The sequence below is a fragment of the Bidens hawaiensis genome, unplaced genomic scaffold, assembly GCF_021521415.1.
Source record: "Bidens hawaiensis isolate Kalapana, Puna unplaced genomic scaffold, B.hawaiensis_p1.1 tig00014720_1, whole genome shotgun sequence".
In the NCBI taxonomy this organism is placed as follows: Eukaryota; Viridiplantae; Streptophyta; class Magnoliopsida; order Asterales; family Asteraceae; genus Bidens; species Bidens hawaiensis.
Window position 1 is genome coordinate 172,171 of NW_027492291.1, and position 11,653 is coordinate 183,823.

Sequence of the window (11,653 nt, forward strand, 5' to 3'; positions counted from 1 at the left end):
GTGTCAGGGTTTAAAGCCATGCCTATTCACTTTTCGATTTGCAACCCATAACGACACGCCTAATCAAAAGTTTATTATCAAGTTGCTTGTCTTCTTTGTAGTTGGATCTCCAAGTTTTTGGAATGCTTCAAGTTCTACTTGAGCAACCAAATGTGAGCTAGTACCAGCGAAAACATCTCTAAACAAGGTTTGAGCACCATGCCAAATGTGTCTGATGAAGAAGATCAAAGCAAATGAAGCATGTCCACAAGTAAACCAACCCCTTAGACGGCTATGAAAAACACCATCAGACTTCAAAGTAGCACGGTCTAATTCAAAATTTCCCTTAATTGAGCGTGTCTAGCATATTTTTATTTGTTTTTATAGATAAGTACTAAAATGAACTTGAAATTGATAAATCATCATACAAATTTATATATTTACAATTCTCATATTTGATTTCTCTATACTCTTTATTATTCACTTCATTTCTTTATAGTATTGTGCACGTTGCAAGGTTTTTGGAACCCTCCTTTCTGCTTAATGACTTGTACGCGTTGCTAATGAATTTGTACATTTGTTAATCATTGCTTCTTCCACGATTGTACCATCAGACATGTTTCCCTTAGTTTGTCGAAGATATTTTCCCTTAATAATCACACTTGCTCCCCTTCTTCTTCTTACCTCTATTTTCACTTATTGTGCCATTGTATTTACGTAATTCTAATTTAAGTTAGCATCATCATGTTAGATGGTTATTCAATTTGTGTTCTTTGTTTTGCGGACATAGGAACCATGGTTATTGCTCGCGTTTGTGGTATCGTTCAGCTGCCGGTACATACTGCCGAGTTACCTTGTGAATTCTTTATTGTATTAATTACCTAATTTTGTTTCTTCCATTTGTTTTTGCTTCTTAATGGAATCTTATATAATACGAAGTGTTGGAAAAGGAGGTGACCTCTCGTAAGCAAGTAGCAACGACCACAAACAATTTAATTTTAAAAGCACAAGAATGAGGCTGATTTCTAGTGGATCACGGTTGAACCTACAATCCTTTAGAGCATTCACGACTCATTATCCTCATCTCTATATTTACACTGCAGAACACTATGTTTCTCTCTTCTATTTAATTAAATAATATTTTTATATATTTATTATTACAGTTTTCTCTCTGCTCTACTCAAAACCAATTCAACAAATATTAAAAAACTAGTTTTTATCTCTCGTATTACGGGGGCTGTTTTACATTACTCGTTTTTAATATTTATATACTTTTTTGGGTTTAATTTTATTTATTGTAATGAAATTTATAATATACTTAGAGTTTGATTATAAAAAGGTTTCACAAATAACTAAGATGTTATAACCTGGTTTAAAAGTTATATGGGTTTGATAAGACCCAATACCCGTTTATTTTATTACTATAAAATTGTTTCTTAATTATAAATAATATTTTTTAATAAAATCATACAATAATTTTTAGTATATCCTATTTTATAGGATTTTCACATCAATAATTTGGTGAGAATAAGTTTTAATTTAATGAGATGTTATAACCCGTTTAAGAAATATCTGGGTTTGGTAAGACTCATACCTGTGAATTCGGGTCAAATGCATGAGAAGCCTCAATTTAAAAATCATGCAAATTTGATGACTCAAAAAAAATGGGAGCGACCACATCATGACATGTAGGATTTTTATATTTTTGTTTATATACTTCATATTATAGATAAATACGGACAAACAAAGTTTCCCCAAATTTACAAAAATCACAACATATTTTCTCTCTACCCTGTAATTTGCGCTTACAACCACTTAAAACTCCGCCCTATAATTTACAAACTGTTCTCACATAAACTTAGAAGATAAATTGGAGTGCGGTGGTGATAAGTCACCCGGTCCAGATGGATTTACCTTGGAGTTTATCAAATTCTATTGGGCTTATTTTCGTCCACTGTTGGTGGATTTTTTTGGCCACTTTTATGCACATGGGTCTATTCCAAGATGCGCAGGGTCATCGTTTTTGACTCTCATTCCAAAGAAGCGTGACCCCCAAAGTTGGGGCGACTTCAGGCCGATTTCTCTCATTGGGGTCGTTCATAAAGTGGTTAGTAAAGTTTTGCTTAACAGATTGAAACCATTCATTAGTGGCTTGGTCTCCCCGGTCCAAATGGCTTTTGTGGATCCTTGGGATTCTTTATTCTTGTAAGGCTTCGGTGTTGTTAAATGGGTCAACCGAGTTCGACATGTGTAGAGGTCTTAGACAAGGCGACCCCATCTCTCCATGCTTATTTCTGTTGGCAATGGAGATTCTTAACAAGCTTATGGAATTGCCACTGGGGTTTTTGAGGGGGTTAAAGTTGCCTTGTAACGGCCCAGTTTTGTCTCATTTTTTCTTCGCGGATGACGCTGTCTTTTTAGGGTGTTGATCAGAACAAAATATTTTAAACCTGAGTAGAATCCTTCGGATTTTTACTCTTTTAACTGGTTTAAAGGTTAACATGGCGAAAAGTCGGGTTTTCGGTATTGGAGTTTCGGATCAGGAATGGCGTCGGTGTTGCGGCCGTTTTCGTATCTTGGTCTTCCGGTCGGAGCCAATATGAATAGGGTTATTCATTGGAAACCGGTGTTGGATAAATTCCAAGCTAAACTTTCCTCTTGGAAGGCTAGAGCTCTCTCTTTTGCAGGAAGACTAACTTTGCTTAAAGCGGTGCTCGGGAGCTTACCGACTTATTTTCTTTCTCTTTTTAAAGCTCCGGAGAAGGTCATCAAAACTATGGAAGGGATCCGAAGACGATTCTTGTGGGGAGGAGCGGGGCTCCAAAATAAAATTAAATGGGTGGCTTGGGATCGTATTTTAGTTGCCAAAAGTAGTGGTGGTTTGGGTGTAGGATCAATCAAAGATCTAAACCTTGCTCTCCTTAGCAAATGGTGGTGGAGGTTGAAAAACGAAGAACATCAGATCTGGATACCGGTAATAGAAGCTTTACATGGCAACGCACGGTGGTACAAGACTGTTCCAGTTAAGAAATCGCTAGTTGGTGTTTGGAAAACTATAGCTTCTTTGGACAAAGAGTTTGCTAAATATGGGCTGGATATTCATTCTTTGTTTCGGTGCCTGGTGGGATCTGGAGTTAAAGTTCAATTTTGGGCAGACAATTGGACGGGGATGGGTCCGTTTTGTGATCTCTTCCCGAACATCTTTAATCTAGTAGTTTCTAAAAATGCTAAAGTTAGTGATTGCTTTGACTCTTCTGGCACGGAGTTGTGTTGGAAATGGAGATGGAGAAGGATTCCTTCTTCGAACGAAGAGAGAACCCAACTACAACAACTCTTAAACACATTGGCAAATTTTTCGATCTCCAACGAACTTGGCAGGTGGGTTTGGAAACAAGAATCGGGAAATCCTTTCGAGGTCAAGACCGTTCGGAAGGATTTGGAGGCTACTAAGGGAGTTTCGTATCCTGATTATTCGTTCGTTTGGTTAAAGACGGTGCCGAGTAAAGTGCCATTTTTTATTTGGAGGGCCATCGAAGGGAAAATTGCGTCCAAATCGGTTTTATTCTCTAGAGGAGTATCGCTTGGCAATCTCTTATGTACCAACTGTGGGCAGGTTGAAGATGCAGATCATATTTTAGTTCGGTGCCCATTTGCGAGGGCAATATGGACCCAATTATGTCTCTGGATAAAAATCCCTGTATGTGGAAGCTTAAATGGAGTTTTAGATATGTTGAAAGCCTTTCGAAACTGGCCTTGTCCGCCGGAAAAGAAAGAAGCAATTTTGGTGACCGTGTTCGCTACGTTTAGGAGGATTTGGGTTTTTAGAAACGACAAACTTTTGGAGGGGAAGGTCAGTTCGATCTACAAAGTGGTGGAAGATATTAAAGACTTAGCTTTCTTGTGGTTATCTAATCGGTCCAGGTGTTCTATGACGGATTGGAGAAGGTGGTCAGAGTTTCAGTTGGGTGGTGTTAATAGTGTAGAATTGTAGTCTTGCTTTTCTGTTGCTTTGTTATTGTTGTTTGGAGTTGTGGCCCAGTCTCTTGCTGGGTTTTGTATTGTCTTGGTGGTTTGGTTTGTTTTTGAATGAAAGTCGTTGCTGGTTAAAAAAAAAAGAAGATAAATCGGAAATGCTTTTAGGAACTAATATATTGTTATGTGGGTGACACAATCATCTAGAAAAGCATGTCAATATAATAAAGTATTGTTACATACTGTATGCATGTCAATATAACAAAATAGCATTATTCGCATGTCTCATGTTAATACAACTCAAACTAAACGATAAAAAAAAATTATATTATTATATAAAGATCATATATATTTTTGCACACCACGAGTGCCCACTGATAAGTTATACATTTATTGTGAAGTGTGAACCAACATTTTTGTAAAACAAGAATACAACAAATAAGCCTATAGATTGCATTCAACAGCGATAGCCAGAGACTTCATGGAAGAAGGATTGCTACTAAAACAAAGCGACCAGATATTAACATGGCGAGCGTTGCTGGAAGAGATGAAGAAACTAGGAGTTGTAGCAGGACCGATGGTCGCAATAACATTGTCGCAAAATTTGTTGCAAGTTACCTCGGTCATGATGGTTGGTCATCTAGGCGAACTCGCTCTCTCTAGCACCTCCATTGCTGTCTCTCTTTCCCTCGTCACCGGCTTCAGCCTTTTGGTAAGTCCTATAATCTCCATAATTACAAATTACTATTACTAATAAGTATAATTGGTAACTTTGGTGCTGCTAAGCCGCCCTTATTGGGTCAAGTGGCGGCATCAAAGTGGTCTCCGTCATTTTTTTTAATTTGATAATTAAACGGCTACTTGTATCGACTCACCGCTAAAACTCTCGGGAAAGACAACGTTTTACCAACGTCTGGTTTCACCGACCGAATAAATGTTGTTTTAAATTTCTTATTTTCTTATGTGTTATAAGCCGACCGATTGGGTTTTGCCAACGTTGCTTATATCCTAACAAACGTATTCAATATTGACCAAATTCGTATCGACTCGTTGTCGTAAAGCCTGGTTTCTACCACCAGGGTATTACCGGCGCCTTACCAGCGCCTGGGTTTCAACGCTCGGGTTTTACCAATGTCCGGATTTTTGACCAAATAATTGTCGTTTTAATTATTTTAATTTTTTATATGTTAATCAACTAAATCCACATTAGTGCATCAATGTAACTCAAGGGAAATAGATCCAAATTACCAACACGTTATCCGACCTGAACGCGCAGGGTAAAATACTAATTTTATGGGTATGTTTGGCAAAATTAGCTGGTAGCTGTAGCTGTAGCTGAAAGCTGGTGGCTGGAAGTTGGTGGCTGGAAGCTGTTAGCTGTAGCTTTTTATAAATATATGGTTGTTTGGCAGAGTAGCTGGAGCTTTTAAAAAAATTAGTTTGGTGCTCGCTCGGTGCACCGTTCTAATCCAAAACCTATTCTGACTTGACCATTTTCGACTCAAAATTGTACCAACGCGAACCGAACTACATTAGCCCTTTTTGCATCGACTCGTTCTGACCCTAAGTTGGTCTTACACATGACATGGGCTTGCCTGACTCGACTGTTGCTGATCCTAACAAGTAATCACATAATATGCTAATTTTTTAAAGTTAAAGAAGTATAACAATATGATACTCAAATTAAAGAGAATAAAATGCGCGTTTTTATGATGCAATTTGTTTAAAGAAATATTAACGTATGAAAAAAGTTATAACCATTTAAAAAGTCATGGGGGTAGTTTGTTTTTGAATATTATATAAATTAACAAAAAAGTGATGAAAGTTCAAGTACCAAAATTGTAAAATTTGAAATGCTAAAAGCTTGTAACTTTTAATAAACGCTACTAGTTGGAGCTTTTAGGTTATGACTTTTAGTTTCAAGCTTTTTCTCATAACCTAAAAGCTTTAAGCTACTCCAACCAACCAAGACTTTTCAATAAATATAAGTTTTTTCTTAAAAGCTTGTTGCTTAAAGCTTCTAAAAGCTCTTTGCCAAACATATCCTATATGTATAGTTGTTTAATTAATTACTTGCAAAAGTTATTACTTGATTAAAAGTTGTTTGAAAAAATTGATTAAAAGTGTTGACATAATCTTTGTTACAGATATCCTTCTTTCCACATGTTTAGTGTAGTCAACGTAATTATAACATAGATTATTGTATTCGTATTATTATAGACTATGTGTTTGAGACATAACTTTGTCATTTGTAGTCAGATTAAAATTGTAGTTGTCTATTGTTAGGTACTCTATTTTGTAAAGTTGATTATTGTTACTTTATTTTAAGATGAAGTCGTATTTCTATCCAGTCGATTTATAAGTTTTTATTTTTAATTTAGTTGTATCCTTTTTTGAAGTAACTTATAATTTATTTAAGTTTAGGCTGATTTTTTTTTTATTAAACTAGTGTTAGTTTTTTTTTAAATAAAAACAATGATTAGCAAATGATTATAAACTTGGTTAGATAAAGTCCCTCCATTACATAAGTTTGATGAGTTAGTAAGTTAATGTCCCATTGTTCTAGCTGGCAATGACGTGACATCACTTTTGGTTAATTAACCATGCTCCATAATAGTCTCATAGCTAGGGATGCTCATGGGTATTTGAATGGGACTCGAAAAACTTGAAATTTTAATTGAATTCAAATTTCGTATTCTAATTGGGTTCTTGAATTTTCACGCAAGTACAAATATGTGATTTTTGATTCGAATTCAAACCATGCATGTTATTTTTAATTTACACACACACACACATTTATACAGGGAGGGATAATTTGAGAACCCAAAAAGTTTTTAAGAACTCGATGCAACAATTTCTTTTATATTATTCTTCAAATATGTCATATGTACGTTGTATATACTTGATTTTTTTAATTTTTGTTTACAAGAGTCGAAAAGTTTAACAGATGTAACAAATTGTTACATTAGACTGTTCCGTTGTAATGAAGCATTTCGTTATATTTGTTTCACTTTTCGATACATGTAAAAAATAATAATAATAAAGCCTAGTAAATATAACATACATATATAATACATTTGATAAAACAGTTTTCAACTACAGGTGTTCAGTGTTCAAATTGGACTCGAAAAACTAGAAAATTCGATTCAAGTGCAGTAATCGAATTTGAATCCGACTTCAAAATTTCAAATTTTGAATGATTCAATTAATTCAAGTACTTCTTGTAGGAACCGAATTCGTGAATTGAGTAAATAAACAAAAAATTAACAAACAGTTTTATTACTCATACAATACAATACAAGAATCTGAAATACAATACAGAATCAAAGAAACAAACCAAATACAATACGAAAAAAAAAATATAAACGGTTTGGCTGAGGATCGTGTTGAACACGGGGCCCTTAAAACAATATTTCGAGTCTCCCAAGAGAACTCGTTGTTTCCCAGGGTACAACAGCCGGAGCAATAGTACTGCCGGAGTTAACCGTAAACCTGAAAAAGGTTTGAATAAAAGAAACCAGAAATGTAGAAGAAAAAGAAGAAGTTGGAAAAACCTTACAACAATGCTTGTGTTGTGTGTAAGGTTTGGTGTGTGTTGCAACTTAGTTTACCTCTCTATTTATAGAGGAAAAACAAGACACAAGTTTTTCATCCCACCAATGTGGGATACACCACTATAGTATTTTCTTTCAAATACACACAATCACACATCGATATCTCATTCATCAATGTCTATTAGTGTGCATTTGTTGTGTCATAACAACCTACTGATGCACACGTAACAAATTTTCCAACACTTGTTCGATTCGTTGAGCACTGTTAATTAAAGCTCATCAAGATAATAAGAAATCAACATCAAATTAAAAGATTAACGTCCATGATTTACCTTGAATGACTTATTATGATTCTTTATTATTATTTTTTTAATATAACAGATGGGGATGTCTGGTGCTTTAGAAACCTTATGTGGACAGGCATACGGAGATCAGCAATACAAAAAATTTGGAACTCTAATTTACACTGCTATTTTCTCACTTTTAATCGTTTGTATTCCTCTTGCCATCTTTTGGAGATATACGGGATCTTTATTGATTCTTGTAGGTCAAAACGCTTCGATTTCACATGAAGCCGGGAAATTCATCACCTGGCTCATTCCTGCGCTTTTTGCTTACGCGGTTCTTCAACCACTTATTAGATACTTCCAAATGCAAAGCATGTTATTACCCATGCTTGCTAGCTCAACAGTTGCTTTGTGCCTACATATTCCTCTTTGTTGGGCCCTTGTGTATAAAACTGCAATGGGGAACATTGGGGCCGCGGTATCAATGGGGGCCGCCATGTGGTTAAATGTTATATTCCTCTTGTTTTACATGAAGCACTCACCTTCGTGTGAAAAAACACGTTCTTCGATCTCACTTGAAGTGTTTCATGGGATTGAAACGGTTTTTCAGCATTGCTATCCCATCAGCTATCATGATTTGGTAAATCTTGTCTATTTATATATTTTATGAACGTTATTCGGCTAATTAGATGGTTTTTTGGTGTATAATATTTGCAGCCTCGAATGGTGGTCATACGAGCTTTTGGTATTGTTGTCCGGACTTTTGCCAAATCCCGAGCTTGAAACTTCGGTTCTTGCTATATGGTATGCCGGTATGGTATCTATCTAAACGACATTTGTCTTATGAAACATAACAAATAATTGTTTTGTTTGTCATATGTTGAATTCATGAACAGCCTTAACACAATTGATACACTTTATGCCATACCATTTGGATTTGCTGCTGGTGTGAGGTTTGTTTATATTTATCTTGATCATAATGGGGTATCTTAGGGTTGTAAACGATTCAAGCTGAGTCCGAGCTCGACTAGACTTGAGTTTGGCTCGCTTAACCTAGGAGAGTTCGAGCTCTATTTCCAGAAATTGAGCTCGCCTGTTTATTATTTATTTATGAAGTTATATACTCTTTAATATGTTTTCTATATAATCTTATCATAATTTTTATTTAGCATAATATATATAAATTAGTTGCGTAAATTCATATAAATATATACTATATAAATAACAGACTTTTAGGCTCGAGCTCAATTAAGCTTGGCTAGATTTTTTTTGAGCTTTTAGAGAGCTCTCGAGTAGCTTGGTTCATATATAACCCTATTGTATCTATACGTATGCAATAGTATGCGAATTACTAATATGTTGATATTGGTGACGTGGTTGTGTTTCTTGTTCAGCACGAGAGTTTCAAATGAACTAGGAGCGTGGAATCCAAACGGGGCACGTGCATCTGTCAAAGCCATTATGATAATAACAGTTGTTGAGACATCTATAGTCAGCACAACTGTTTTTGCCAGTAGGCGTGTTTTTGGATACATTTTCACAAATGATAAGGAAGTTGTTGATTTTGTCACAAAAATCGCCCCTTTTTTGTGTTTAAACATTATAATTGATAGTATACAGGGAACCCTTTCAGGTAATATTACTTACATGCATGTTTTTGTGTGTTATATTGCATATTTTATATGAACGACCGTCGTTTAGTTATTTAATTATCGATGACATAGGTGTTGCAAGGGGTGTGGGGTGGCAACATTTAGGAGCGTACATGAACCTTGCTGCCTATTATCTTGTTGGAATCCCGGTTGCTGCTTTATTAGGATTCTGCACCTCACTCAAAGGAGAGGGCTTGTGGATTGGAATAGTAGCCGGCGCCATCATTCAAGTTATTCTACTTACGGTTGTAACAATTTGTACAAGTTATGAAAAACAGGTTTTGTGTTTTCTTCGTTCGCTTTCTTTTCCTATTTTTAAGAATATATTTATGAAAACCAGATCATTATGAATTTAGGATTATATACTTTTAACTTTTAAGGTTAGAAAGTGTATTTAACATTCTGTTGGTCACATCAACTAACTAGTAGTTATGATTAATGGATACAGGCAATGAAGGCTAGGGAGAGGCTACTTGAGGGACAATGTTCAACAGAAGATAGATTAAGTTTGAGATGAACTCAAAACTCACCATTTTCACGCTTGTACGCTTTTACATGAAATGATCTTATTAGTTTTTTTTTTCAAACGTTAGTTAATCATTTACTTTCCAAAGTATTAGTTTAATTTATTTCGTTTTTTATATTCTTTTAATTATGTATCATTAAAAATGTATTATTTGAATTTTAAATTTTGTAACTTTCATTGAGTTTTATAATGTTTATATGTATTTTGTCTTATTTTTAAATACATATTACAGTACTAATTTGAAATATAAATAGTTTATTATAAAATCTAAATTTTTTTATGAATGGATGAAATAATAATAATGGGAATATAAAATTGTAAGAATGTTGATGTTGATTTTGATTTGGAAGCACAATTATGAATGCTTTTTAAAATATTTTTTAACCTCTCACACTAAAAATGTTGTAAGTAGTAACGTATAATTAAATCATCTATATATTTTCAATTGATCCCATCCCACCCCACCCCACCCATCGTCACATGTTTAGATTATCGCAACACGTGTTTAGTGTAAAATTAGGATATAGTCGTGTAATACATGGGTGGTTAAAAAAATATAACAAGAAGTTAAATTTAATAATACACGTAATAACATACATTATTGATTCATAAGATACAAATAATTATAAATAAAATTTTATAATTTATAAATATTTAAAAAACCTCATTTTATACAACTTTTAAAGTTACATTTGTAACTTTGTTAGTAATTCTATAAATATAAATAGTATTAGTTGGCATCCTAGTTAACTATTATAGTTGAATGACATGTGAAACATGTTTTGCTTTAATAGTATACAGGTAGATGTGAAATCTTTCATGCCAACAACCTACACGTGTATTTTCTTAATCTTTCATGTTTCTCCCTTGCCATAGGCCATGGGATGGTATCGCATCCCGTCGGTGTCTTAGGTAAACCCGTGATAAAATCCATTGAGATGTGTTCCCATTTCCACATTGGAAGTTCCGGTTGTTGCAGCAAACCAGATGGTTTCTGGTATTCTATTTTGACTCTGGCACAAGTCAAGCATTTGCTCACGTAGATGGCAATGTCGGCTTTCATGTTTGGCCACCAGTAAAGCGCCTTTAAGTCATGATACATTTTATCTGAGCCAGGATGGATAGAATATCGGGACTTGTGTGCTTCGTCCATCACCAGAGTTCTCAACTCTCCGTACCATGGAACCCAAATCCGGTTCTCAAAATATCGGACCCCGTCCGATTTGGTTTCAAGTTGCCTGTTCATGCCCCGCATGAGTTCCGATGGAAGATTATCATCTTTCAGAGCTTCAAGTTGTGCATCGCGAATCTGATCGGGTAAGTTGGTATGAATCGTGAGTTGCAATGCTCGCACTCGCCTGGGTTTATCGGTTTCTTTTCTGCTGAGAGCGTCGGCCACTACATTGGCCTTGCCAGGGTGGTACTTGATGGCACAATCATAATCTTTAAGCAGCTCGACCCAACGACGCTGTCGCATGTTCAGCTCCTTCTGATCGTAGATATGTTGGAGACTCTTGTGGTCGGTGTAAATGGTAAACTTGGTACCGTACAAGTAATGCCTCCATATCTTAAGGGCAAACACCACAGCTCCGAGTTCCAAATCATGGGTCGTGTAGTTCTTCTCGTGAACCCGTAGTTGCCGAGAGGCATAGGCTATAACCTTCTCGAGTTGCATCAGCACAC

At 35.4% G+C, this 11,653-nt stretch overlaps 1 pseudogene across 1 annotated transcript; it reads left to right on the top strand.

Moving 5' to 3' along the window:
- The first annotated feature begins 661 nt into the window (after window positions 1-661).
- Window positions 662-9,981, top strand: LOC143547451 (protein DETOXIFICATION 14-like; annotated as a pseudogene). The gene is made up of 7 exons (XR_013137771.1): window positions 662-827; window positions 4,426-4,663; window positions 7,887-8,596; window positions 8,689-8,745; window positions 9,187-9,425; window positions 9,517-9,722; window positions 9,893-9,981. The product of XR_013137771.1 is annotated as a protein DETOXIFICATION 14-like (transcript).
- Window positions 9,982-11,653: the final 1,672 nt, after the last annotated feature.